This window comes from Peromyscus eremicus, chromosome 3 (assembly GCF_949786415.1).
Source record: "Peromyscus eremicus chromosome 3, PerEre_H2_v1, whole genome shotgun sequence".
NCBI lineage: Eukaryota > Metazoa > Chordata > Mammalia > Rodentia > Cricetidae > Peromyscus > Peromyscus eremicus.
In genome coordinates, this window is record NC_081418.1 from 119,463,626 (window position 1) to 119,487,705 (window position 24,080).

At 45.1% G+C, this 24,080-nt stretch overlaps 1 protein-coding gene across 12 annotated transcripts in view; it reads left to right on the top strand.

Annotated features, from left to right (window-relative positions):
• Positions 1 to 4,339: 4,339 nt before the first annotated feature.
• Itpr1 (inositol 1,4,5-trisphosphate receptor type 1) overlaps positions 4,340 to 24,080 on the top strand; it is a 341,014-nt gene continuing 321,273 nt past the window's right edge. For all 12 annotated transcript variants that reach the window (XM_059258296.1, XM_059258297.1, XM_059258299.1 and 9 more), the window contains exons 1-2: positions 4,340 to 4,515; positions 5,358 to 5,433. The gene's annotated coding sequence lies outside the window, so the exon portion shown is untranslated. The remainder of the gene's footprint in view (positions 4,516 to 5,357; positions 5,434 to 24,080) is intronic.

Consider the following 24,080-nt stretch of genomic DNA (forward strand, 5'->3'; position numbering starts at 1 on the left):
CACAAGGGTAACAAATGACTAGGAAAGATGATCTGGTAACTATATAGGCAATATCAATTTCTCCTTACTGATATTTCTCATGGTCAAAGGTGGTCTATACACCAGGTAAAAAGAAGCTAGCTCCAAGATAGAACACATTCTATAGCTTGAGTATCAGCAGTGCTATCATGCCACTTAAGGGTGATGTGGAGAAGCTATTAACAGAAACATTCAATGCTTACTGTGACAGTTATAGGTGATTGGAGTTTATGCCTAAAAGATGACACTTGTTTTATGGCTAAGCATGGTATCAGGGTGAACCAGTATATTTTTCTGGCCTTGGTGATGATGTTCTTGTCTTGATAAAGCTTAGGTGGGTTTGAAAGCTCTTTCGTGTCCTGTAACTCAATGACGCAGTGGGTTGGCAAGTCGAGGATTAGTCACATCATTTTCTCCACACCTTGGATATTAAGGGTGCAGCTGGATGTCAACCCTGCTTTTTCTGAATCCTGCTTTCCTTGGTACCTCCTGCTTTCTTTAGTAGGAGGGGACCTGTGGGTGGGTTTCTCAGCAGATGAATTTAGTCCAAGTCTGCAGCCGTGTACTGCTGACAAAAATGGTTTCTATTTGTAGGGCTTCCCTGGAGTAAGCTGCTGTGCTCGTTTTGGACTTTCTTCAGAACTGGTCTATAATACTGTCCTGACTGCAAAGTCCTCTGGCTTCCCTGCATGGGCATTTCAAGGGTAAAGTCACATATAGCTACTTTTATGGCAGATTATTATTTCTTTTTACTGGGCATGTGCATGCATGTAGTATGTGTATATGTATACATGCTTGCATATGTATAGGTACACTTGTTCATGGCACATATTCGTACATATGCATATCAAGGCTCAAAGGTGACATTGAGTATCTTCTGTCATGTTCCTCTTTATTTACTAAGCAGGGTTTCTCACTGTATCCAGAACTCACCAAGCCAGCTAGTCTAGCTAGTGAGCTTGCTAGGGATCAGGTCTCTGTCTCTGGAGTGCTGGAATTACAGGTTGTCACACCTGCTAGGCTTTTATATGGGTTTTTGGGAATCAGAACTTGGGTCTTCACATTTTTATAGTAAAGGTTTTAGCCACTGAACTATCTCCCCAGCCCTGGTCTTCATCATTTGGAGTTACCTTAGGAATCTGATTCTCAGTTTTCTGGATTAGCATTGTCAGATAGAATATAGCATGAGCTGCAGTTTTAGTGTTTAGTCAATTTAAAAAGTAAAAACCAGGAGGGGGAGAAGGTCATCTCAATTGTGAAATCTAAGCTACCCAAGGTATTGTAATTTCAGCATGCTATCAACATGAATTACTGATGATTTGTTGTTGTTGTTGTTTTGCTTTTAAACTAAGTGTTTGAAACCTACTATGTATTTTACAACTACTTCACATCTTTGTTAGAACTATTCACATCTTAGGTGCCTAAATGGCTGTAGCTACTGGATCAGAGATGCAGGTCTAGGAATTTTTTTTCCCATGAAAAAATATAACAGAGAAGCAGCAGCTCCCCTCCTGACCCCTGTTCATAAAGGTGAACAAGTTACTCATTCTAGCATCCATCACTGCCAGCATCAATTGTACATCATAAAGAACCTCTTTTATGTGATCTAGCATCTTCCAGAACTTGCTAAATGTTGAACAATACTGCATGCACACACTGGCATAGAAACCCGATCTGGGGCTGGAGAGATGGCTCAGAGGTTAAGAGCACAGACTGCTCTTCCAGAGGTCCTGAGTTCAATTCCCAGCAACCACATGGTGGCTCACAACCATCTGTAATGAGATCTGGTGCCCTCTTCTGGCCTGCAGGGATACATGCTGTATACATAATAAATCTTAAAAAAAAAAAAAAACCGATCTGGATAGCTAAAAGACTTGTATGCTCAGAAAATATGCTTATGTTGCCTTCTGTATGCTCAACACACCTTCCATTAAAAGGTTTGAGAAACTTCTTTTCCAGATCTACAGAAATGTGCATACAAAAGAGTAAGTCCTTTTGAGTAAAGAGAACTATAGTATATAAACAGAAGTAAGGCATGGTCTCTCACTGAAATGTGTGGTTGGGGAGGAAAGACCATGGACAGAGTAGGTGGGGGCTTTTGTCTACTGTGTGATGAGTATGAAAATGAGCCATCTGTTTCTTTCAAATCTGACCAAGTATTCTTTTGGAAACCCATGTTACAACTCCATTGTTTCCCAGTCAGAAGCTCATGAAGTAATCCCTGCTGCTCCTTCACTAGTTGTATTATCATGGACTCATTTGTTGAGATCGCTTGAAAGGTAGAGTCAAAGGTCCTTGGAAAATGGAACAAATTGTTTTTATGATAGGAAGGAAAAACAACTATGTATCAGTGTGGATTCTTCTGTTGTGGCAAGTTGGGAGGTTCTCCTGAGGAGGAAGAAAACCAGTATGAAGCATCAGGCACTAGAGTTCCAAGACCAGCCAATTGTGTGCCGTCTAGGAAGGAACTCAACCTGCATGCCTTTAGCTTCTCGTGGGCTAAAAACAAAGATTCCTTAATAGGAATTGATGAAATGACACACTTAGCTTAGAAACAATGCCTGGGACACAACATGCAACCATGGGATGTCCATAATTATTAGCTAGTTGGCCCTCATTTGTTCTTAAAGTTTCACAAGGCTTCAGACAAGACTGTTGAATCCAGCAATAGGGAAAGACAGCAGGCAAGTACTAATGAGTATCTCTCTAATCCCTCTCTAGATGGCAAAGCCGTGGTAAAGAAATGACAGTGATTTATTTGCCTCGGGGCTCAGAGGCTGCTCCTAAAATGGGGGGAGGCGTCTTTTAAGGAAATGGTGGTGGAGGTCCCGAAAGGCAAGTGCTTTGTATAGGTACTGGCTGGAGCTGTAATGCAGACTGAAGTTAACCTGGTTTCTCCTGGTCCTGAGTTGTGCACCTGCCAAGCAGAGAGAACAAACCCAGAGTTGGTAAAACTCAATAGCATGAAAATGCATGCAGGCTGAGCTCAGTAGAACCATTTGTTAGCATTACAAGGATTACTGTTAGTAGCAGGTCTTTAGCGGGAGCAGACAGACCCTGCTTAGGATGTTATGATATATTTTGGCGCGCTCTCATATCCTGGCACAGTGCCTGGCCTGGCACCCAGATGACACTCGGGTAACGTTTGTGGAATGAATACGTGTAATCTGGTTTTGGGGTGTGGGGCAGGAAAGAAGAGAGTAGGATGACTGCCTCGAATACAAGCACTTCTTCCAAAAGCTAAAGCCCTAAGCACTTTGTAGCCTGGAGCCCAGACACTACTTGGCGGTGGGGTTGAAACCCACCCACTTCACCCCAGATGAAGGGGTTGAAGTCTAGGAGCACGCCTCGCCTGGACGCAAGCATCTCAGTGTGAGCAGCTCTCTCTGAAATCCTTATTTTTCTGCTTTGCGGTTTATTTACTTAAGCATTTACAGATTCCAGGAGCAAAGGGGCTGCTAGAAACCGGGTCAGGGCCGAGGTCGCAGTTTGTATTTCTTTTCTGTTTCGCGACCGCGGTATCGGCAAGTCACAACACGGTTCCTTTATTTGTTCAGTGGAGAGGGTTGCGTTGCTTTTACCCCCCATCGTGCGAAGAAAGACAAGACACAGCTCGGATTCAGAAAAGGGCTCTCACACGATAAGCCCGCGTCCCCAATAGCAGGAACCACTCCATTCCCAGACTTAGTTTTTCATGCAGACACTAGAAGGATTTAATAAAGAACTAGAACAGATTTAATAAAGACAAACGCGCTTCTTTAATCCTTGACCGCAAACATTGGCGTTTTTGTGCCTAGATTTCTGAAATTCTTGGCTCCAGGACACAGGTCGCGCGGGGGTGGGTAATAGCTTGTAAAAACTTCCCAAAACAGTAATCCGAGCTCTTCCCCTCTCTCTGGCCCCTAGTGACACCTGGATTTTAGGAAAGGGAAGATACGACAGTCAAAAGAGAATGGTTCACAGGGTTAGGGGATGCCCCTAGGGAAGACGGTGGGTCGCGTTTTCCTAACCAGGCAAGTAGGATTTGAAGACTCAGGTTCGCAGCCCGGGAGGTCCCTCTGGACGCCCCTCCCCCGTCTCCGCGCGCGAGTCTATTTAGAACCCAGCCCCAGAGCCCAGGGGATTCTGGGACTTGTAGTCCTTCCCCGCAGCCCCAGGCGCTGGCACGACCTGGGACTCGGACTACATTGCCCAGGGAGCTTCCCGGCCTATATAAGCAGCCAGGCGCCGCTTCAAAGTGCAGTAACCATGTGGATGTTCTGCTGAAGCGTTTCCTCAAGCCTGCTGGGGTGGGAGGAGAGGAGGAGGTGGTGGTGGAGGAGGAGGAGGAGGCAGGGGGTGGAGAGAAAGAAAGCGCACGCCGAAAGGAGGTGTGGGTGTTTCTCTCCCATCCTAACGGAACGAACTCCCTCTTCGCGGACATGGGATTGCCCAGCGGCTGCTAACCCCTCTCCTGGTCCTGCTCCCCTAAACCGGCGTGGCTCCCCGGTCACCAAGGTAGCTGCTGGGGCCGGGCAGAGGGCGCGGGGAGTTGGCACTGGCTCCCGTGCGCAGAAGTTTTTGCCCTGATCTCTGGGAGTTCTTGGTGGCTTTGCATGCACTTGGCGAGTATTTTGGGGCTTCTTTCCCTGTGAGCAACTTCGGGAGGAGGTCTGATTTTTTTTTTTTTAGGTCTAAGCAACACCCCAAATGTCCTCGACTCTTAGTGACCGGCTTCAACCCCTTTCCCCGTACTGAAATGGCATTCCCCCAAGTTGGAAACTGTTGGAGTGGCTGCAGGAAATACTTTTTTTCCCCCCGGGGGGGGCAGTTGAGGGGGTGTCATATGAGTTTGCTAAAGGAAATAATCTTTCTAAAAATGTAGCTAGTCCTGTTGCGCCGCATGGCTGGTAGAATAATGCATGCGTGGGGGCCCCCGTGGGGAGGGTTAAAAAAAAACGGAAGAAAACCGGGGGAAGAGGGGAGTGGTGAGAGAAGAAGTGTGGATCTAGCTTGTGCCCAATGAGGGTGCGGGTTTCGCATACTTGGCCTCCACGCGGGGAAACAAGTGCTTTGGGATCGCCTCAACACACTTCCCTTAGTTCCACCTCCGGCGTGTTCGGAGTTTCTGCGTGCCGCTTGGTCTTTCTGGTCAGCTATGTAAGGGAAATAACAACCAAGCTGTGTTTGCTGTTATCTGGGGGGGCAAGAGATCCCGCCAACTTGGCTGCTAAATTGGGAGGTGGGGAGTGGGATCTGCAGGAAACGGAGGCAAAAAAGTCGAAACTTGGATTTGGGAACATTTCTGATAGACCCTCGTGGGGTCCCCTACTCAGTCTTCTTTCTTTGTAAATATTTAGGAGCTGACTACAAGGGAGCACGATTCGCATTCTTGACTTGGCGTTCTTTGGCTGCAGAGTGCCTGACCTGGGTCAGGTGAGTGTGGAAGCCGAGTGCTGTAGTCAATAGGGGATTTGTCCTAAACCTTTTTGCAAGTCCTCTTGGAGCAGCCATAGAGGTAGAGTAGGGAAGAGGAAGGAACTGTGGTCAAAATTGGTCATGGTCTTTGGTGAGTAAAGATCCAGTGACAGCTACTTTTGAAGGTGGCTCAGAATTGAAACAGCCTGATGTTTATGGGGGATGGGGTGGGGTGCGGGGACCAAACAACAAAATTCAGTAAAACGGGACTATGGCCAGAGAGGCATGCTCATTATTTAAATTCTAAGCGATGTAGAACTTTTCATCTGCCAAAGTCTTTAAGCAAAAGTGAAATACTCCTCCCTTTCACACACTGTCACTGTTGTGGACGCACATGTACGTAATCAGTGGGCTGGACTGCAAGAAATGAAAGTGGCAAAGTGAAAGAATGAGAACTTCATAAAGGGAAGTTAGAGCTTAAAGAATAACACAGTAGCTTCCAGGATTTGACTGGAGCCATCTGAATGTCAAGGGACCCAGAGCGCTTCTCTTGTTTTGATCCCTGTTTTTGGAAGAGGAGCTGAAGGCAGCATTTCTCGGTCAATATAGTGGCTCCTATTTTTATTTATTTATTTATTTTACCCTCTAAAATGGCCACACTTCATTTCTAGAAAGTAGAGCCTCTGTAGGTGCACAGACAGCCACTATGGTTTGTCCCTCAAGTTTTTCCTTGAGAGATGTTTGCCAACTGAGTAAAACAACAGGTTAATAGGGGTGGGGGAGCTGTGGGCAGCTAGTTCTTGGTAACTTCTTTAATGTCCTAAATATTTAGCTGTTCCCTGGGCTACAATCTTTGGGCTTTTCTAATTAGGGACTAAAAGCCAGATACTTCATTATGGTAGTATAATGCTTTTGTTTCCTGTTGATAAGATCCTCAGGAGTGCTGGTGGAGTGGAAAACTTTTGGATGGGAAGGTTAGTTCTTCTATGGACTGATGTTGACCAAAGATCGGGGTCAGTCCTCTCTTTGGAGTATGTTGCAGACAAGGGGCAACTGGTCCACAGAGTGTTCTGATGCCTAAAAATAATGAGACTGCCCCATTAAGTTGTAGTAAGCCAGGGGCTGAGCTGTGTGTCACAGAAGACCTGAGGTATGGGTAAAGAAACTGAGATACAGCCCAGGCAATAATGTGTACCGAGTGTGCTTAAGTTTGCAGAGTGCTGGGGAGAGAGAAGCTAGGAGATATAGTAAACACACTGCTCTTTTTTGTTTTGTTTTGTTTTGTTTTTTTTGTTTTTTCGAGACAGGGTTTCTCTGTGTAGCTTTGCGCCTTTCCTGGAACTCACTTGGTAGCCCAGGCTGGCCTCGAACTCACAGAGATCCGCCTGGCTCTGCCTCCCGAGTGCTGGGATTAAAGGCGTGCGCCACCACCGCCCGGCAACACACTGCTCTTAATGCAATAATTCTTACTTACATTCCACCGATGATGCACTAACTACACTTCCCTTGATGTGTGAAGGAACTGATAATAACCGCTGGCAGGGATGAAAGAATGTAGATATTTGTAGAAGGATCCAATGTCGGACTGAATTCATTTTGGAAAGCTTTATGCTGAAAGCTTGAGTCAGGACGGTAAAGGAAAACCAAACGAAACCCAGTGTCCACACGGAGCACTAGGTCTTTCTCATATTTGAAGTATATCTTGATCTTTCACATCAAGGCATCCGAGCAGGTTGAAAGAGTCAGGTGTGTCTCTGCCGGAATAATTGGAGAGCTTAAACTGCTTCAGTTCGATATGTGGAATGTTGGTAGCTTGTCCTGTGGCCTCTGATTTTGCCTGGTAGCAATGTTTTTCTTCTTCATTTAATTTCTCTTTCTTTCTTTCTTTCTTTCTTTTTTTTTTGAAACTATTTCTTCTTCATGTCTGTCAGTTGTGTTGATGTGTTCTTGTGAGCGTGTGCATCGAAAATACAATCTGCTCTTTGACTCAGTCAAATCGGAACAGAAAATCCCATCAAGATTTCCTTCTAACTCAAGCAGGGAAAGTTCTCTATGTTCCCAATGAATCACTCGGGTCTCTGCATGAAAGTCACTGGGGTGTCACCATCCAGTCAAACAAGGTGGTTCCTTTTGCCAGCGTTCCTTGAAGGATGTGAGGTGCAGTGGTTGCTTAGAAGAAAAATAGGTTAACGCCACAAGAAAGATATTTTGACTTTGCCCTCAAAGTGTTTTCAGCTGCAAACAGTGGGACACTCTGGGACTAATTCAGTGGTGTGCGAGGAACTGACTGGAGAACAAGCCACATGGCTTTTTAGCTAATAATGATCTCATGGAATTTCTGTCTTTTTTTTTTTTTTAAATACAAGCAGCTCTTTAAAATCATACCAAATGAAACAACAGATACCAAATATGAACAACATAAAAAAAAATTCACCAAAATAAAAGCAGGCCTGGAGTTAGGTTTCTAGGTCAAGCTGTCCTTGGATACTTCTAATTAAGGAATCTACACAAGGACAGTGTCCTGTCTTGCCTGCTGTTGGTTTGATCTTTTAAAATAAAATGCATTGGATTTGCAGATTGCTGATAACTAGAATTGCAGGCAGTTGTACTAGCTCATTTTTTTGCTGTTGAAGTTTGATGAATTCCATCAGGCTTGAAGTCAATGGTATGAATGACATTACTTTCATGACTTTTTCTAGTTGTCATAGTGTCTGTGGTTCTGAGATGATTGCTAATGAGGAATGAGCTGAACAGACTCCTGAAGCCATCACCTGTTAACCATGAGATTCTCCCTAGACTGATCATAGTTGGAAGCAGTTGGTGTGCTGCATGTACCTGACAGACTTTCACCCCTGTTAAAATTGTTAGGATTCAAGTGCTTTATGTTGCATAGTCAACAGATTTCTTGAGTACCTCCTATGTACCAACTGTGTTCTAGGTGCTTGGGGTATACCGATAAGCAATCACATCTTTTCCTCAGAGGTTTAAGTCCTAGCTGGTGGGAAGCAGTCAATGTGACCAAACAAGTAAGTATTATAGTATGGCAGGTGCTAAGTGCTGTGAGGAGAAATCAGGCAAGAGAGGATGAACAAAGAACAAGTGTGGGCAAGATTCAGAGACATTGGAACCCTTGTGTATCCTCAGTGGGAATGCAAGAGGTAGCTCCTGAAAATGTGAAACAGACTTATCATATGATTTGACATTTCCAGTTTTCGGTATCTAAAGAATTCAAAGCACGGACTTATGCAGTTTGTTTTGTGTTGAAAATCACCTCACTGATGTTAGCCAAGAGGCTGAAACAAAACCCCAGAGTGTCTGTTAATGTATGAATGAAAAACAAAGTGCTGTTTATGCGTTCAGTGAACTATTATTCAGCCCAGAAAAGGAAGAAACTTTTCACAGTGTATTTCAACCATGAAAACATTATGCTAACCGAAAGAAGCCAGCCATCACCAGATACACATTGTATGATTCTCACAGTAGGCAGTCCCGTGTGAGTAGTCAGATTTCTAGGGCCAGAATGTATGTAGACTGGCAACATCTCAGGGACTAAAGGAAGGGGAAGTTGGATTCATGAACACAGACTTTTTGTTTGTTAAAATTAAAAAGTTCTGGTAATGGGCAATACTGGTAAATTTTAGTTATGTATTATCCAAATAAATAAAACAGAAGTTTGAGGGGTGCGAAGGGTGTGTTGGGGTTGGGAGTTAAGGCAGGGCTCTTTATTGTGTGCCATTTGAGCAGAGCTCTGGTGGAAGCTAGCCACATACCCATGTTGATATTCCTGAAGTCCAGAGTAGAAAGTGTGAAGGCCCTGAGGTAGAAGGAGGTGGGCCATGTTGGAGGCAGGGCAAGGAGGCTGGAGCGGCTGCAGGTAGGGAGCAGGGGTAGGGCTTAAGGCGGGAGGGTAGTCAAGGTCCAATGGAGGAGGCTAGCTTTTGCACATCAGCAGTTCTGAGGATTTCTGAACCCTGACAGGGTCCTCAGTGTGGTTTTCAGCATTGCTGAACTTGACTCTGCTTTCTAAAGAGACTGGCCGGGCTGGCAAGACCACATACCAGGTGGAAACTTGATACAGGGGGCATGAGGGAAACCTAGATTTCCAGACTGGTTTGTCATGTGACCTTTCCTGGCATTGAAGTTCGCTTAAGTAGGAAAGGAGTCTCTTTTGCTGAAGAGTCGAACTCACCTTTGCTTTGCTCAGCAAATTCTGAGAACCATCTGGTGGTCCTGGGGTTCCACCAGCCTTCTGCCCTGTCACCACCCTGCTGTCCATCAGATTTCACTTAGGGGGATGACCTGACACAGAGCACTGTTTTCATCATCTTTGGGGCATGAGAAGCTCCATATTAGAGATCTCCTTGAAAACTCCAAAGAGATGCATGCCTTCACAGGGGCATCACAATCCCTAATTGTATTACTGCAGAGAATATATGTGTAGCTAGAGTTTTCCTGCCTGGCCCACAATCAGGACAAATGTCTCTCACCCACCAGTCCCACAGCTGCTCAGACCCAACCAAGTAAACACAGAGACTTATATTGCTTACAAACTGTATGGCTGTACCAGGCTTCTTGCTAACTGTACTTACAGCTTAAATTAATCCATTTCTATAAATCTGTACCTCGCCACATGGCTCGTGGCTTACCAGCATCTTCACATGCTGCTAGTCATGGCGGCGGCTGGCAGTGTCTCTCTCACTCTGCCTTCCACTTCCCAGAATTCTCCTTTCTCCTTGTCCTGCCTATACTTCCTGCCTGGCCACTGGCCAATCAGTGTTTTATTTATACAGAACGATATCCACAGCATATATGTTCATTGTCAAACCTAAGAAGCAATGGGCAAGCCACACAGCAGAACAATAAACCTGTCTCAGCCATCCCAGAGTCAGAGCCCAGGAATTCACCAAGTGTAAAATTAGCTGTGTATTTATAGACTCACAGTTACACCCCTTCCATTGAGTCTCTTGCTAGCAAGGAGATAGATACCTGTGTTTTCCTTTTTCCATAGGTCTGTCTCTTTGATGGGATTTTATTTCATTAAAAAAAAATTGTTTTAATTTTATGTGTGTGAGTGTCTTTCCTGTATTTAAGTGCACTGCCTGCCTGCCTGGTAACCTTGGAGTCCAGAACAGGCACTGGATCCCCTGAACTGGAGTTCCAGATGGCTGTGTGTCACCCTGTAGGTGCTGGGAACCAAACCTCAGTCCTCCGGAAAAGGAGCAAGTGCTCTTAACTGTTGAGTCATCTCTCTAGCCCTCGATGGGATTTCATTGAAGTAATATGTATGGAATGAGTAGAGTACAGAAATAGTACATCTTCAGAGTTCGTCACTTATTGCACAACCCAGATGTTCTCAGCTGGTGTGTTTTGTCCTTTGAAGAAAGTGAAATGACAGTTGAAGCACTGTTCACTTGTAAAGTATCCTATCAGAAAAGAAGAGCCTAGTAATCACATGTGAGTGTAGCGTTTGTCATTTGTTAGACTAACCTAACCCTGTGAAGTAGGTACTCTCCTGGTTTGGTTTGGTTTTTAATATGTGCATTCTAGAGATTGAACTAAGTCATCAAGCTTGCAAAGCAACTGGTCTTTTTTTTTTTTTTTTTTTTTTTCCTGTTTGTTTTTGTTTTGTTTTGAGCTATCTTCTTAGCCCTGTTTGCTTGTAAGGAAAACTTCTACCATAGACGATTTCAGACATAAGCCAGTTGTCTGTGTTGTGGTTCCTGCAAAGGCCAGAAAAGGGCACCGAAGTTAATGGAACTGGAGTTACGAGCAGTTGTGAGCTGCTGCAAAGTGTAGGTGCTGGGAACCGAACTTGGGTCTTTTATGAAAGCAGCAAGTGCTCTTAGCCACTGAGTCATCTCTCCAGCCCCAACAGTAGTTTCTTAATACATGGAGCCTACTTTGTTCATCACACTCTGCACGAAGCCATGGTTAACTCAGTGCTAATCTTGTTCCACCTGCATCCTCACATGCTCCCCGCTTCAGTCTTTGATTATTTTGAAGCTCATCCTAGACACACTAGTGCATCTATATTTTAGTGTGAAGTCTTAGGATGTGAATTCCTTATGTAGGTACATAATGAAATACTTCCAAGTCCGCAGCACTGGGTGCTCTCCTGTGCAGGTGCTGGGGGACGGAGTGCTGTTGGCATTCATCGCATAGAAGCTGTGACTGTAACTCAGCAACCTACAATATATCATATTTTGGGAGGTAGATAGAGAGGCTCAGACCAAGTCAGATTCTTTTTTATTTTTATTTATTTATTTTTGCCAAATCTATTTTGTGCCCTTCAGGGGTACAATGTTTTTGATTTCAAAATATCTCTAGTGCCGCTGTTGGGTATCTCTGCATATGGCAGGTATTCTTTAAAAGTACCATCGTGAATTCACAGATTTAAGCATACTTTGTATGCTTTTCTTCATATAGTTACTTTTCTTTATCTCTCCCCCCTACCCCCCCCCCCCCCCGGTTTTGTTCTTGTAATTTTGAGACAGGGTTACTGTGTAGCCCTGGTGGGCCTCACCTTGGTGATCCTCCTGCCTCAGCCTCCTGAGTGTAGGGATTATATATAGATGTGTGCCACTACCCCTAGCCTTGTAGTTATTGATGTCCGTGAGGGAGTTCAAGTTGGTTCCTGAGACTTTTGACAAAACCTTGAAAGTTCGCATAGTTTCTTTCTGTGTGACAAGATGTTCCGAGCTTATCTTTTGTATTTCTTGTCCCACACCACGAATCACCCTTTTCATCAGGAAGCCCTTGTTCTTTTGAGAGGGAAATGTGCTTAGGACCACATGAGCATTCTTACCCTCATCTTGTAGGTGATAAAACAGAAATGAAAATGATGAGAACTTAGCACCTGATTCTCTCTCTCTCTCTGTTTTTGAGACAGGGTCTCACTGTGTAGCTATGGCTGTCCTAGAACTCACTGTATGGACCAGCCTGGCCTCGAACTCACAGAGATGCTCCTGCCTCTGCTTCCCAAGAGCTGGGATTAAAGACTTGTGCCACTATGCCTGACTTACCTGAATGTTTCTTAGTGACATTTCCGTTTTGATACATCTTTGATCTCAAAGGAGTCTGAAAGTCATCCAAACTTAAACATTTTTTTTTTCTTTTTGGTCTCTCAGTGTATTCCTGGATAAGCAACAATGCTGTTCACACCCCTTAGTGGCAAACCATCTAGAGATAGGGAAGTCAAATTTGTGCACCTTGCTCAACTTTTGCTGTGAAGTAAGATGAATAGAAATCCTCCAAGTGTTCTGCAGTGATGTAGACGGGAGGCATCTTGGAATGGATCCTGAGTCTGCACACTGAAGCCCTCTTGCATTATATTCATGTTGTACACATAGTCTGAAGATAATCTCAGTCAGGGGTTTTGTGCATGGACGTAGTTTTATGGTGTGGAATTTTCTTTGTGGTGTCATGTCAGCATTCAAGAAGTTAGGGAATTTTGAGCATTTTGAATTTTGGATTATCCTGGCTTCATCTGTGCTGAAACTGGGCTGTGGGAATAGCTCAGAGGCAGAGTATGTGCTTGTTGTGTGTGAAGCAGCCCAGTGCCAAAACAACAACGACAAAATTAACTTGTGTGTTCTTTGCAACAACTAACCCCACCATACACACACAGAAAGAGGGGACATGCAAGAGAACACGTTGTGTTGTTAAGTTCGGTATTTCTCTTGCTGTTGGATTAGGTCAAAAGTCTAAGAAACACTGTTAACGTATTTCTGTCCATGTAGCCCATGGGTCGGCATTTGGTGTCACCTGGGAACTTGTTACATATACTCTCAGGTCCCACCTGCATCAGCTGACGTTTAGGAAGACCCTCAGGTGATGTGTACCCTTGCATGCTTGAGAAAGTCTGCCCAGTCCTGTTAGCAGTAGCCTTTTTTGGTTCCTGTGTTTCATGGCTAGTTCTCACCTGTTGAAGCTCACCTTTGTACGTGCCCCTGGCAGTCTTCTCCTTTTCAGGTAAATGGAAAGATAGGCTAGCTCACCAGGCAGAATTTTGACAAAAAGAGAGCTCTGTGTTTACATGAGCATGCTTTTATGGCTTTGAACCTAGACATAGGAAGAGACCACAGGCTACCTGTGAGCCCTGGGGTCATGTAGTCACGTGAAGAAACGAGTGCAGCTGCATTTTAACCTGCTGTCCGTCGACACTGGGGGAACTGATGTTTGAGGACTTCTCTCATCACAGAACATCTGCACTACCGGGTATACTCAGAAAAACCTGACCGAAGGAAAAGAGCACCAGCCTCCAAGTATCCTGGTTCATTTGCATCGGGGGATGGGGCTTTAATCTGGGGAGTGATTGCTGTTTTGTAAAGACAGCTTAAAAGCATTCCATATTTATTTCCGAATAGGAAAAGACTTAGGGATGTTCATTTATTTGCCGTGTGCGTGTGCGCGTGTGCGTGTGCGCGTGCGCGTGTGTGTGTGTGTGTGTGTGTGTGTGTGTGTATGTATGTATGTATGTGTGTATTCTTCCTGCTGTGCACTTCACCACCCTCTCCATATTGTCAAGTCCTCTTATTCACTAGGATCTTGCCCGAATTCTTCCTCCCCTGTGCAGCTTTTCCTTTTACTTGAGGCTTCTGTCATTTGAAACTCTCTGTCTCTTGATCTCTGTTTTCATGGAGGTTTTTGTTTGCTGAACCCTCCAGAGTACCTAGCACATTGGAAGAGCTCACAACATATTTGTTGAGTGAAGTAACCCATACCCATGTTGTCTGTGAAGGTTCCAGGCTCTTTCTCAGAAGAAACTAATGCATTGTACCTCTCTGCTGATTAAATCTTTTCTGAAGTGCCTTATTCCTTTGGAAAACCCTTTTGGTGTGCAGAGAGATGTGGAGAGTATGTCGAAATGTATTAAGCTGCTCTTTTGGTAGGGTTTTGAGCTGTTGCTCACTACAGCTCTCTAGAGGACACACAGCTTGGGGAATTGATAGTGATGATCCGAGAGTGGAACTGAGAACAGGGTAGTGAAACAAGCTTGCTTTGTACTGTTGCACCCTGCCGTCCCACAGGATGGGGGCTCCTCACCGCCCTCCTGTTCACTGCTTCTCAGATAGCAACAAAACATGGAACATCTGTGTGTCTGTTTCCTCTTCTGTAGATTAGGTATAAAAACACCTGCTGGGGGCTGGGGGTGCTGGGAGATAGCTCAGTCAGTTAAGTACTTGCTCTGCAAGCAGGAGGACCTGAGTTCAATCCCCAGAGCCACATAAAAAGCCAGGTCCACGCTTGTAATCCCAATGCTAGGAAGTGGGAGACAGATAGATCCCTGCAACTCACTGGCCAGTCTTAATCAGTGAACCCCAGGTCAAAGTGAGAGCTTCTCTCAAAAACAAAAAAACAAGCTAGGCAGTGGTGGCGCACACCTTTAATCTCAGCACTTGGGAGGCAGAGACAGGAGGATCTGTGAGTTTAAGGCCAGCCTGATCTACAGAGTGAGTTCCAGGACAGCCAGGATTACACAGAGAAGTCATGTCTCAAAAAACCAAACTAAACCAAAACAAAAAAATCAATAAGGTGAAGGGCTCCTCAGGAGTAACACTTATGGTTGACTGCTGGCCTCTGCACATATATATGCACACACAGATTGTTCTTCCTCACCCCAAATACCTGCTTTGGGTCATTATCACCAAATTATGTAATCAAATTGGAAAAAAAAAATACAGACCTATCCCTAGGGCCGGGATAGGTCTCGATTAGATGGGTCATTTGGCTTTGTCAGGAGACATTTTTGCTTGTCACACCTGTGGGTCTTGGGATTCAATAACCAATGTAGAGGACTGGGATGATGGTCATTGTGCTATGGCAGTGGTTCTCAACCTGTGGATCACAACTCCTTTGGGGGAGTGTCCCATATCTGATATTCATATTATGATTCATAACAGTAGCATAATTATAGTTATGAAGTAGCAATGAAATACTTTTTATTGTTGGAGGGGTCGCCACAATATGAGGGATTTTATTAATGGATTACAGCATTCGGAAGGTTGAAAACATTGTACTGTGGTGCTGAGGAAAATGTCTCTATCAAGAAGTCCAGATGTCAGTCATGCCAGGGTTAGGAGCCCTGTGATAGAGCAGGTTTCCAGATCCAGTGAAATTCTCCTCTCTGAGGAGACTGATTTAACATGACTTGCTAGTTCAGGCTAGGCAGACAGAGGGCTTTCTTCTGAGGCTGGGGCTGACTTTCACTTTAAAAAGGCTTCAATCGCCCTTATTTGTTTATTTCAGGTCTCCATGTGTGCACATGTGTATGTGTCCATGCATGCCATGGAGCATGTGTGGAGGTCAAAGGACCACTGGGAGCAATCACTTCTCTCTCCCTGGGGATCTAACTCAGGTTGTCAGCCATGGCAGAGGCAGCACGCACTTTTACTTGCTAATCCATCCCATTGGCTCAGCTTGAACTTCTTACCAAAATAAGCTCCCTCTCTCACCTCTCACAAGTGCTGGTCTTGGTATCCGAAGCCCTGTGGTCAGCCATTGGCTTCTCACAGGCTCTGCGACCTCCAAGAAATCGCCAGACAGTTGAGTTTGACTGCTTGGTTTTTTCCCACATATGAAATGAGGACTGTTGGCTCGATCCTGTTAACCGTCAATTCTCCAGAACTTCAGCTGGCCAGTTCCGAGCTTGTGGCCGCCTTCTCATACTGCAGTCTTGGGGGGACATAAGAACAGATATCAGTACTGGCATCTTTCCTGAGGAATAAGTCTTTGTAGAAGGTGTACCTGTCTCTAGGGTAGACAACTTAGCAGGTGTGTGTGGAAGGCTACGTAGATTTGTGTGTGAAATATGTGAGGGGCAGCTTGCTGGAGATGGATAGGGACTTGTGCTTGCTAGGTAAGCTGTCTACCACTGAAATGCAACTCCAGCCCTAAGGGACGTCATTTAAACCAAACTGTTGCTGTGAACTTCAGATTTATAGTAACTGTTTCTGAGATTGTCTGAAAGGGCCTTGGATCGTCTGAGATGATCATTTCCTTTGGGACGGGCTGAAAATGAAAGCATTTGAGTATGATTCCTATGTCCCGAGCAGCGGTTTTTATAACGGAATTAATTACATGATGACAGGAATATGGTGTTTCCAAGGATGGTTTCTGCTAGGACAAGACAGCAGGGAGCGGCCTGTGTGGATGTGTGGTGAGGCTGGGATGGCATTGTGTCCAACACAGAAATATTCAGAGGCTCAACCTATTTTCACAGTACAAATCTCATCCGGCATCTTTGCCCAAAGGAAGGTCAGAGATGAACCCCGAGAGAGCCCAGGAACAGAAACATAGTTGTAAAGAAAACCTTTTGCTCTGTCTTGGGAGAGCCAACTATAAAAGTGTTGGGCTTTCTCTACCCTGGGTTTACAGCCATATTACCATATATGTACCCGGGTGAGGACATGGCAGGAGACTTCTGCTCTTCTGGACAGAGTTTCCTTGGCCTCTGGCCAGGAGATTGATCACATGCCAGCCACCCTTCCTTCTTGGGGCGTTCCTTTCTCTTCCTTCTGAGAGACCTCATGGCTTGCCTGACTCTGCCCATTGTTAACCCCTCCCAACTGGAGGCTGCTTGACCTGACGGTGACATGGTGTCTTTTTGAACTGATCCTTGACCTCAGTTCTGAGAGACCTACTTATATTCCAGATACTTCTAAATACATCTTCATGCAGAAGCCCCTCTTTACCTGTCTAACTTTAGACGAATCTTTTTGATGTTATTATTTTTAAATGAGGCGACCTGGAATCGGCACTAGAGGACTTTGGCAAGACCTCTCTGTTTTTTGTGCTGCGTAAGAACTAGGCGAGCGTCCTCACCCCACCTCCATGCATGGTACCTTTGGTTTTATTAGGAATAGCACGGAGGATGTTCTGCTGGAGTTGGTGCTGGCATGGTTATGTATGTGTAACTTGTAACGTGTCCCTTTCCTAAACTCATCATTTGGAGTTGCTGGTTGGAAGGGATTATCCTCAACTAAGAAGTCTGTAAGCAAACAGCAGATTAGAAAGTACAGAAATGGGAGAGAGCAGGAATGTCTCCCCTGTTCTGTTTGCTATGTGCTAAGCACACATGCTATTTTCTTCCTTTCATTTAATCCACAGCGTGGCTTTGTATGTGGTACCTTACAGAAGAGGAGGCTGTGGTAGCTAAGTAACTCTGTCAAGATTCCTCTGAGTAGAGGCAAGAGTGGGGCTGGAGTGTGGACAGTGGAAGAGCACATGCACCTGCCCCCCGCCCCCCCAAAGCACATGCCTTACTCTGGTTTGTGTCCTCGGGCCTGGCTCCACTCCTCTGACTCCACTTACCCTTTCCTCCATTACAGCTGTAGAGTTTATGGCCCAAGGTCTGGTTTTTGAACCTGCTGAGCTCTTGCCTGCCCTAAGGGCCTTTGTACCAGGACTTTCTCTTTCCACAGTGTTCTGCCTCATCCCCACTCCTCTCTCCGTGATTGCCTCTCTCTTTACTTTCAGGTCTCGGTCTAAATGTGTCATCTGGTTTTTCTGACCAGTCAAAATTAAGCTGCCACCCAAGTGTATGATCCAGTTTAAATTCCTCTTCTTTTTTGGGGGTGCTATTGAGGTTGTAATCCAAAGTCTTATGAATACTAGGCAGGTGCTCTCCCACTGATATATACCCCTAGGCTGGTTTTAATTCTTTACATGTACTTATAGTGACCCTTTTCACCCTGTTTTGGTCATGTTTGTTTACTGTCTGCCTAAACTTGAATGTGCATCTTTAGGACAGGGTCCTAATGTGTGTTGAATGTTGACTGTCAGGACAGGGTCCTAATGTGTGTTGAATGTTGACTGTCAGGGCAGGGTCCTAATGTGTGCTGACTGTTGACTATTAGAGTGTTCTAATGTATGCTGACTGTTGACTGTCAGGACAGGGTCCTAATGTGTGTTGAATGTTGACTGTCAGGGCAGGGTCCTAATATGTGCTGACTGTTGACTATTAGGAGAGTGTTCTAATGTATGTTGAATGTTGACTGTCAGGACAGGGTCCTTTTCTTTCTTTTCTTTTTTTTGGTTTTTCGAGACAGGGTTTCTCTGTGTAGCTTTGCGCCTTTCCTGGATCTCGCTCTGTAGACCAGGCTGGCCTCGAACTCACAAAGAACCACCTGCCTCTGCCTCCCAAGTGCTGGGTTTAAAGGCGTGCGCCACCACCGCCCAGCCTACAGGACGGGGTCTTAATGTGTGTTGAATGTTGACTGTCGGGACAGGGTTCTAATATGTGCTGACTGTTGATTATTAGGAGAGTGTCCTAATGTGTGCTGACTGTTGATTATTAGGAGAGTGTCCTAATGTGTGCTGACTGTTGATTATTAGGAGAGTGTTCTAATGTGTGCTGACTGTTGACTGTTAGGACAGGGTCCTAATGTCCTAATGTGTGCTGACTGTTGACTGTCAGGACAGGGTCCTAATATGTATTGAATGTGTGTGTATTTAGGACAGAGTCCTTGTCAAGTTTTTACCCATCTTTTAGTGTCTTTGTGGGTTGAGTCACAGCCAATGTCCGATCAAATCTCAAAGAGTTTAACTTAGTATTGTTTTCAAATTCTTGGGTCCCAGGGATTCTTTACATGTGTAAAAACTGTTGAAAAACTCCAAGAACTCCCAATGATATGAGATGTTTGCCTATATTTATCATATTAATAAACATTTTTAGAAATTACACATGAGCATAGTAAGTTTTTTTTTCAAGTGAGAAAAAGATAATGTCCTCTAGAAGAAAATAAAGCAAAATTTAGCAAGATGGCTGGGTATGATGGAATATACCTTTAATCCCATCACTGCAGAAGCAGACAAGCAGATCTCTGTTGAGTTTGAGGCAAGCATGGTCTACATAGTGAGTTTGAGCCCAGCCAGGTTTGTGTACTGAGACCCTGTCTCAAAAACTATATCTATCTATCTATCCATCCATCCATCCATCCATCCATCCATCTATCTATCTATTTTAAATGAGGAATGGTATTGTTGAATAGTTTTGTAGATCCTTTTAAGGCCTGGATGAATGGGAGATTTGCACACATCAGCATTGGCCACCAGTCTGTTGTGATGTCATGTCTTGCAGCCTCTGGGTAAATCTAATGTACACACAAGAGACAGGACAGAGAGACAGAGCAAAGAGACAAACAGGTGCCCTCATCTTGTTGTCAAGCTAATTTTCCCCTTGAATCTTGGCTGAAAGGGTCTTGGGAACTCCACCGAGGCTACTGCCTCACAGGATAGATGAGTCCTTTGAGATGCTGGGCATGGCAGGGAGCTTGTGAAGTTGGGAGGCAATGAAGGCTTTGGTGGCAGGATGCAACTCAGCACCCATAGTGTAGAGGCTGTATCACTTCTTCCTGTTCGGGAAGAGATGCACGGCCATGCATTTCAGCAGTCTTAGCAAAACAAAATTGCTCTGAGAATTTGGAAGTGCTTGTCTTCGTTCAGTTTCCAAGGAGCAGCATAGCAAACAGCCTAGATGCTGTGCAGTGGGAAGAAGGGTCATGTGGTGACTGAGAATAGCGGCTTGAAGAAAAACAAAACAAAACAAAACGCATCTTCCTTGACAGCAGCTACTACTCCCAGTCTCCTGGGCTCTTCTTGCAGCTTTGGCTACATAGTACTATACTAGGTAGAATACTAGATTGTCTCGGCTGGGAGTATAACTCATTGGTAGGGTGCTTGCCTAGCATGCTGGGGCACAGAGTTCGGTCCCCAGCACTGGGAACAAGAAGTCCAGTGGAAATTCTATTGACTTGAGGTTTTATTGCTGTCAGGCTCTGCTGCAATTGCAGTCACAGGGGTCAAGGTGGATGCTGTTGATAATGCACCTGCCTGCTGAGGTGTCTGAGAAGGTAACTAGTTCCAGTTTAGACTTCTGGGGAGTACTTTGTGTATCCGTAGGCCGATGGTATACAAGTGTGTCACTGTGAAGGTAATGGGGTATCAAAGCATCTGTGGGGGGCTTGGAGATGAATGGTGTGCTGAGGAGGCTTCTAAAGGCCCCACTGAAGGTCAGGTTGTCAATGGACTTTATGTCCTTCCCAGTTACTGAAAGGCGACCATTCAGCTCCAGTAGCCAGGTGCCTTCATCTTAGCACAGAACATGCCCACTATTCTTGGCACAGATGTGCAAATATGTGGTTTTTTTCTTGTTTTGAAAGTAGGCCTTGCTCTGTAGCCTAGGCAGACCTAGAACTCACTATAGCCTCGGCTGGCCTGACACTCATGCTGAAGCCTGGGCTTGAACCTGTGGTTTTGAGGTCCACAGACTGGTGCTAAGTCGGCGTCTGTTTTCCTTGAGCGTCCTGTCCACTTGTAAGAATACTGTGACAGATGACAGCTGTGGTATTCTGGTGACTTCTCCTCCGTTAATAAAAGTGTTCTAATTTAGACTCAGTTTGAGGAGTTCCTAACTTTTAAATTCTGAGTTGTGTGTGTAGGCGAAAGTTAAAGTAAATTTTTTAAGGAAAGGAATATAAGTGCTATTATTTAAGTGTGTGCAGGAGATATAATAGATGGGGAAGTGATAATAAATTAGTTTTTTTTTCTTCCCACAATCAGAGCTTTTAGAAAACGAAATGTAAAACCTAACTGGAGCTGCTTAAAATTAAATGAACATAGTTCTTTTTCAGTTAGGCTGTGCTTCAGCCTGTTTTTATAGCAAAGTGGGAGAGGTTTTAAATAATTAAATTATCAGCCCTTTGAAGAGATCTCTACCATCCCCCTTCCCAGCAGGGCCTCTGGTTTGATGTGGGAAGAAGAGGGAGAGAGGGAGTGTCATTGTGGGTTGGCTCTCTGGGTGGCATGAATTCGGGTACCTGGGACATGCTGTACTGGCAACAGGCGCCCCATGGGCTTGCAGAGGATTTAAATATCTCTCAGACAGTGTTTTTTTCCAGCGTTTTTCTTAGCAGTATCCACCAAGTAAGAAATGTATTTCAAGTCGAGGAATTACAAGTTAAGGGCAGAGGAGAATGAAAATGTTGAAGTAACTAGAGTCAATGTTTCTGTTTCAGTCATGTTCAAAGATGCAAAAATGAACACTTAGGGCCGGCCGGGTATTACGTTTGAGCCCTTTTTGTGGGTTGTTTGGTTTATGCCTGTAATAATACTGAAAGATGCAAAAAATTGCTCCCTCCTTCCACCTTCTCTTACATACAAGGGAGCTATGGTTCAGAGAAACGAGGCCGGTTGTTTAGGGCACACAGCCAGAGTGCACACATAGGCAGTGTGGGTCTGTTCTAAGTACATACTCTTGTCAGCGTTCATAAGCCACGTGGAGTGGAGGTCAGCAGGGATGAGCTCAGAGCAGCTTTCTAGGAATAAAAAGAAGTTCGTTTCTTGTCCATTGATTTTTCATCGAAATCTAAAAAGGGCCACTAGGTCTAAGTTCTAGATATCATTGATCTAAGATTTTAGAAACTTAGCTTTAATTACCTTTAGAAAACCACCATCCCCAATAGCATCAGAAAATTTTGGCCACAGAGAAGATGGCACTGTGGTGACATGGAATCCCAGTTTGGCTGTTTGTCCCGTCCCCGGTGCTGGTTTCCAGTGAGCGTCATCGTGAGACAGCCGTGGTCCTTCCCTCATGGGCTCAGAGAGCAGACAGGTGATGGGTTGACAGGACAGCAGGTCCAGGAGGGCGACCGTTTGCACTGGAGGGCAGTGTGGACGCGTAGACCTCCAGTTTGGGGAGCAGACAGAGCTTCTTAGATGTGGTCGCAGGGCTGTAAAGGTGTGGGAGTTAGCCATATAAGTAGTGTGGGGGAGGGAATGGAGTGTCACAGGCAGTAAGGACTATGGGGAGCCTGGGAAATGTTCACCGTGGCCATCATGTTGAGGGTGCAAGGGAGGGCAGGCAGGGCTGGAAGAGATTTTGGGTTTTTTTAGTAGTAGTTGAGTTTTTGGGTTTTTTTTGAAGTGGGTCCTCTGTTATACAGCTTGCCCTCAAAGGCCTGTGCTCAGCAACCCTCCTATTCAGCCTCATGAAGAGCTGGGACCACAGGTGTGTGCATTGCACCTCTATCTCTGATTTTGGAAAGTTGTAAGAACGACCTGGTTGATGTTTCTAAAAGATTATGCTGCCTGTGTTCAGAATAGATTAAAGGGAAACCCATGGCTTTAGAAAAATAAGACTTTCAGGTGAGTTGAACCCACACCCCACGTGTGCCTCAAGGTAGCTATGAATTTGGCTCAACATAAAATCGTAAATTTACTTAAAAGATGCTTTTTTTTTTTTTTCAGTTTTGTTTTTGGTATAACTCAATCATGCAGTTTTCAAGTGTGAAATTTAGAGGTGCCAACCCTGCGCTGAAATGTCAGAAGGCTAGACCCTTTCAAGAGTCTAGTTAAGAAATGAAACTTGGGCCGGGCGGTGGTGGCGCACGCCTTTAATCCCCGCACTCGGGAGGCAGAGCCAGGCGGATCTCTGTGAGTTCGAGGCCAGCCTGGACTACCAAGTGAGTTCCAGGAAAGGCACAAAGCTACACAGAGAAACCCTGTCTCGAAAAAAACCAAAAAAAAAAAAAAAAAGAAATGAAACTTGGGGCTGGAGGGATGGCTCTGTGGTTACAGCACTTGTTGCTCTTGTTTGTGGAAGACTAAGTTTCAGTCCCAGCACCTATATGGCAGCTCGCAACTAACAGTAACTCAGTTCTAGAGGATTCCTTGCCCTTTTCTGGTGTGTGAGGGTACTACATGCATGTAGTGCATGTAGGGATAAGCAGTCACACACATACATATAAATAAAATATAAATTAAAAAGTGATATTTGGGACTGGGAAGATGGCTCAGTGGTTAGAGTGCTTGCCATGCAAAGGTACGGACTGCAGTCTAGATTCCTGGAACCTGTATAAAAGCTGAACCCACATAACGATCTGCCTGGAGTTCCAGCCTTGAAAGATGGAGACAGCAGATCCCGGAGCAAGCTAGCCAGTGAGACTAGACATATTGGAGAGCTCTGAGTTTGAGTGAAAGACCCGGGGATTGAGGATGATACCTGACATTCTACTTCGGCTTCCTATGGATGTGCACACACATGCGTATGTGCCCCCCCACTTATGCAAACGTGTGTACTCACATGCACATCACAAGCATGCACACAGAGGAAATGGGAGGGGGGAAGAAATGATACTGGCTGAGACCCTGGTGAAAGTGAGCTGAGGTAAAAAGAGGTAAAGGGTTTGGTGATGTTGAAAATTGAGACTTGATGTTCAATTCAACCTCTTCAGTCTTTTATTGGTCGTACATTTTCTGAGCACCTCCTGTATGCCAGGCATTGGTGTTGGAGATGAGGTGTGCACTTCAGAGCCCTAGAATTGCCTTACCCTTCAAGGGTGTCAGATGAGCACCACACCGATAGATGTGAGCTTGTAACCGAGATGCAGGATGAGAAGGAGAGATCTCACAGGCAGAGTCTGGACAAGTCACCAAAGCAGTCGTCCCCATCCTGTGATGGCCTGGTAGGAGTAACAATTGGATTGAGATCTGAAGGGCTTGCTTTCTGTAGAGCAAGAGCTGCAGGAGGTATGAGAGGAGAGAAGGGAGTCAAATGGTCTCACTAGGCTGCTGGTAATGCTCAGATGTGTGGAGGAGAAGGGGTAGGCTAGCCAGGCAACTTCCTAAGCCTTATAGCTTATGAAGATGCTGTGGGCAGCCAGGAG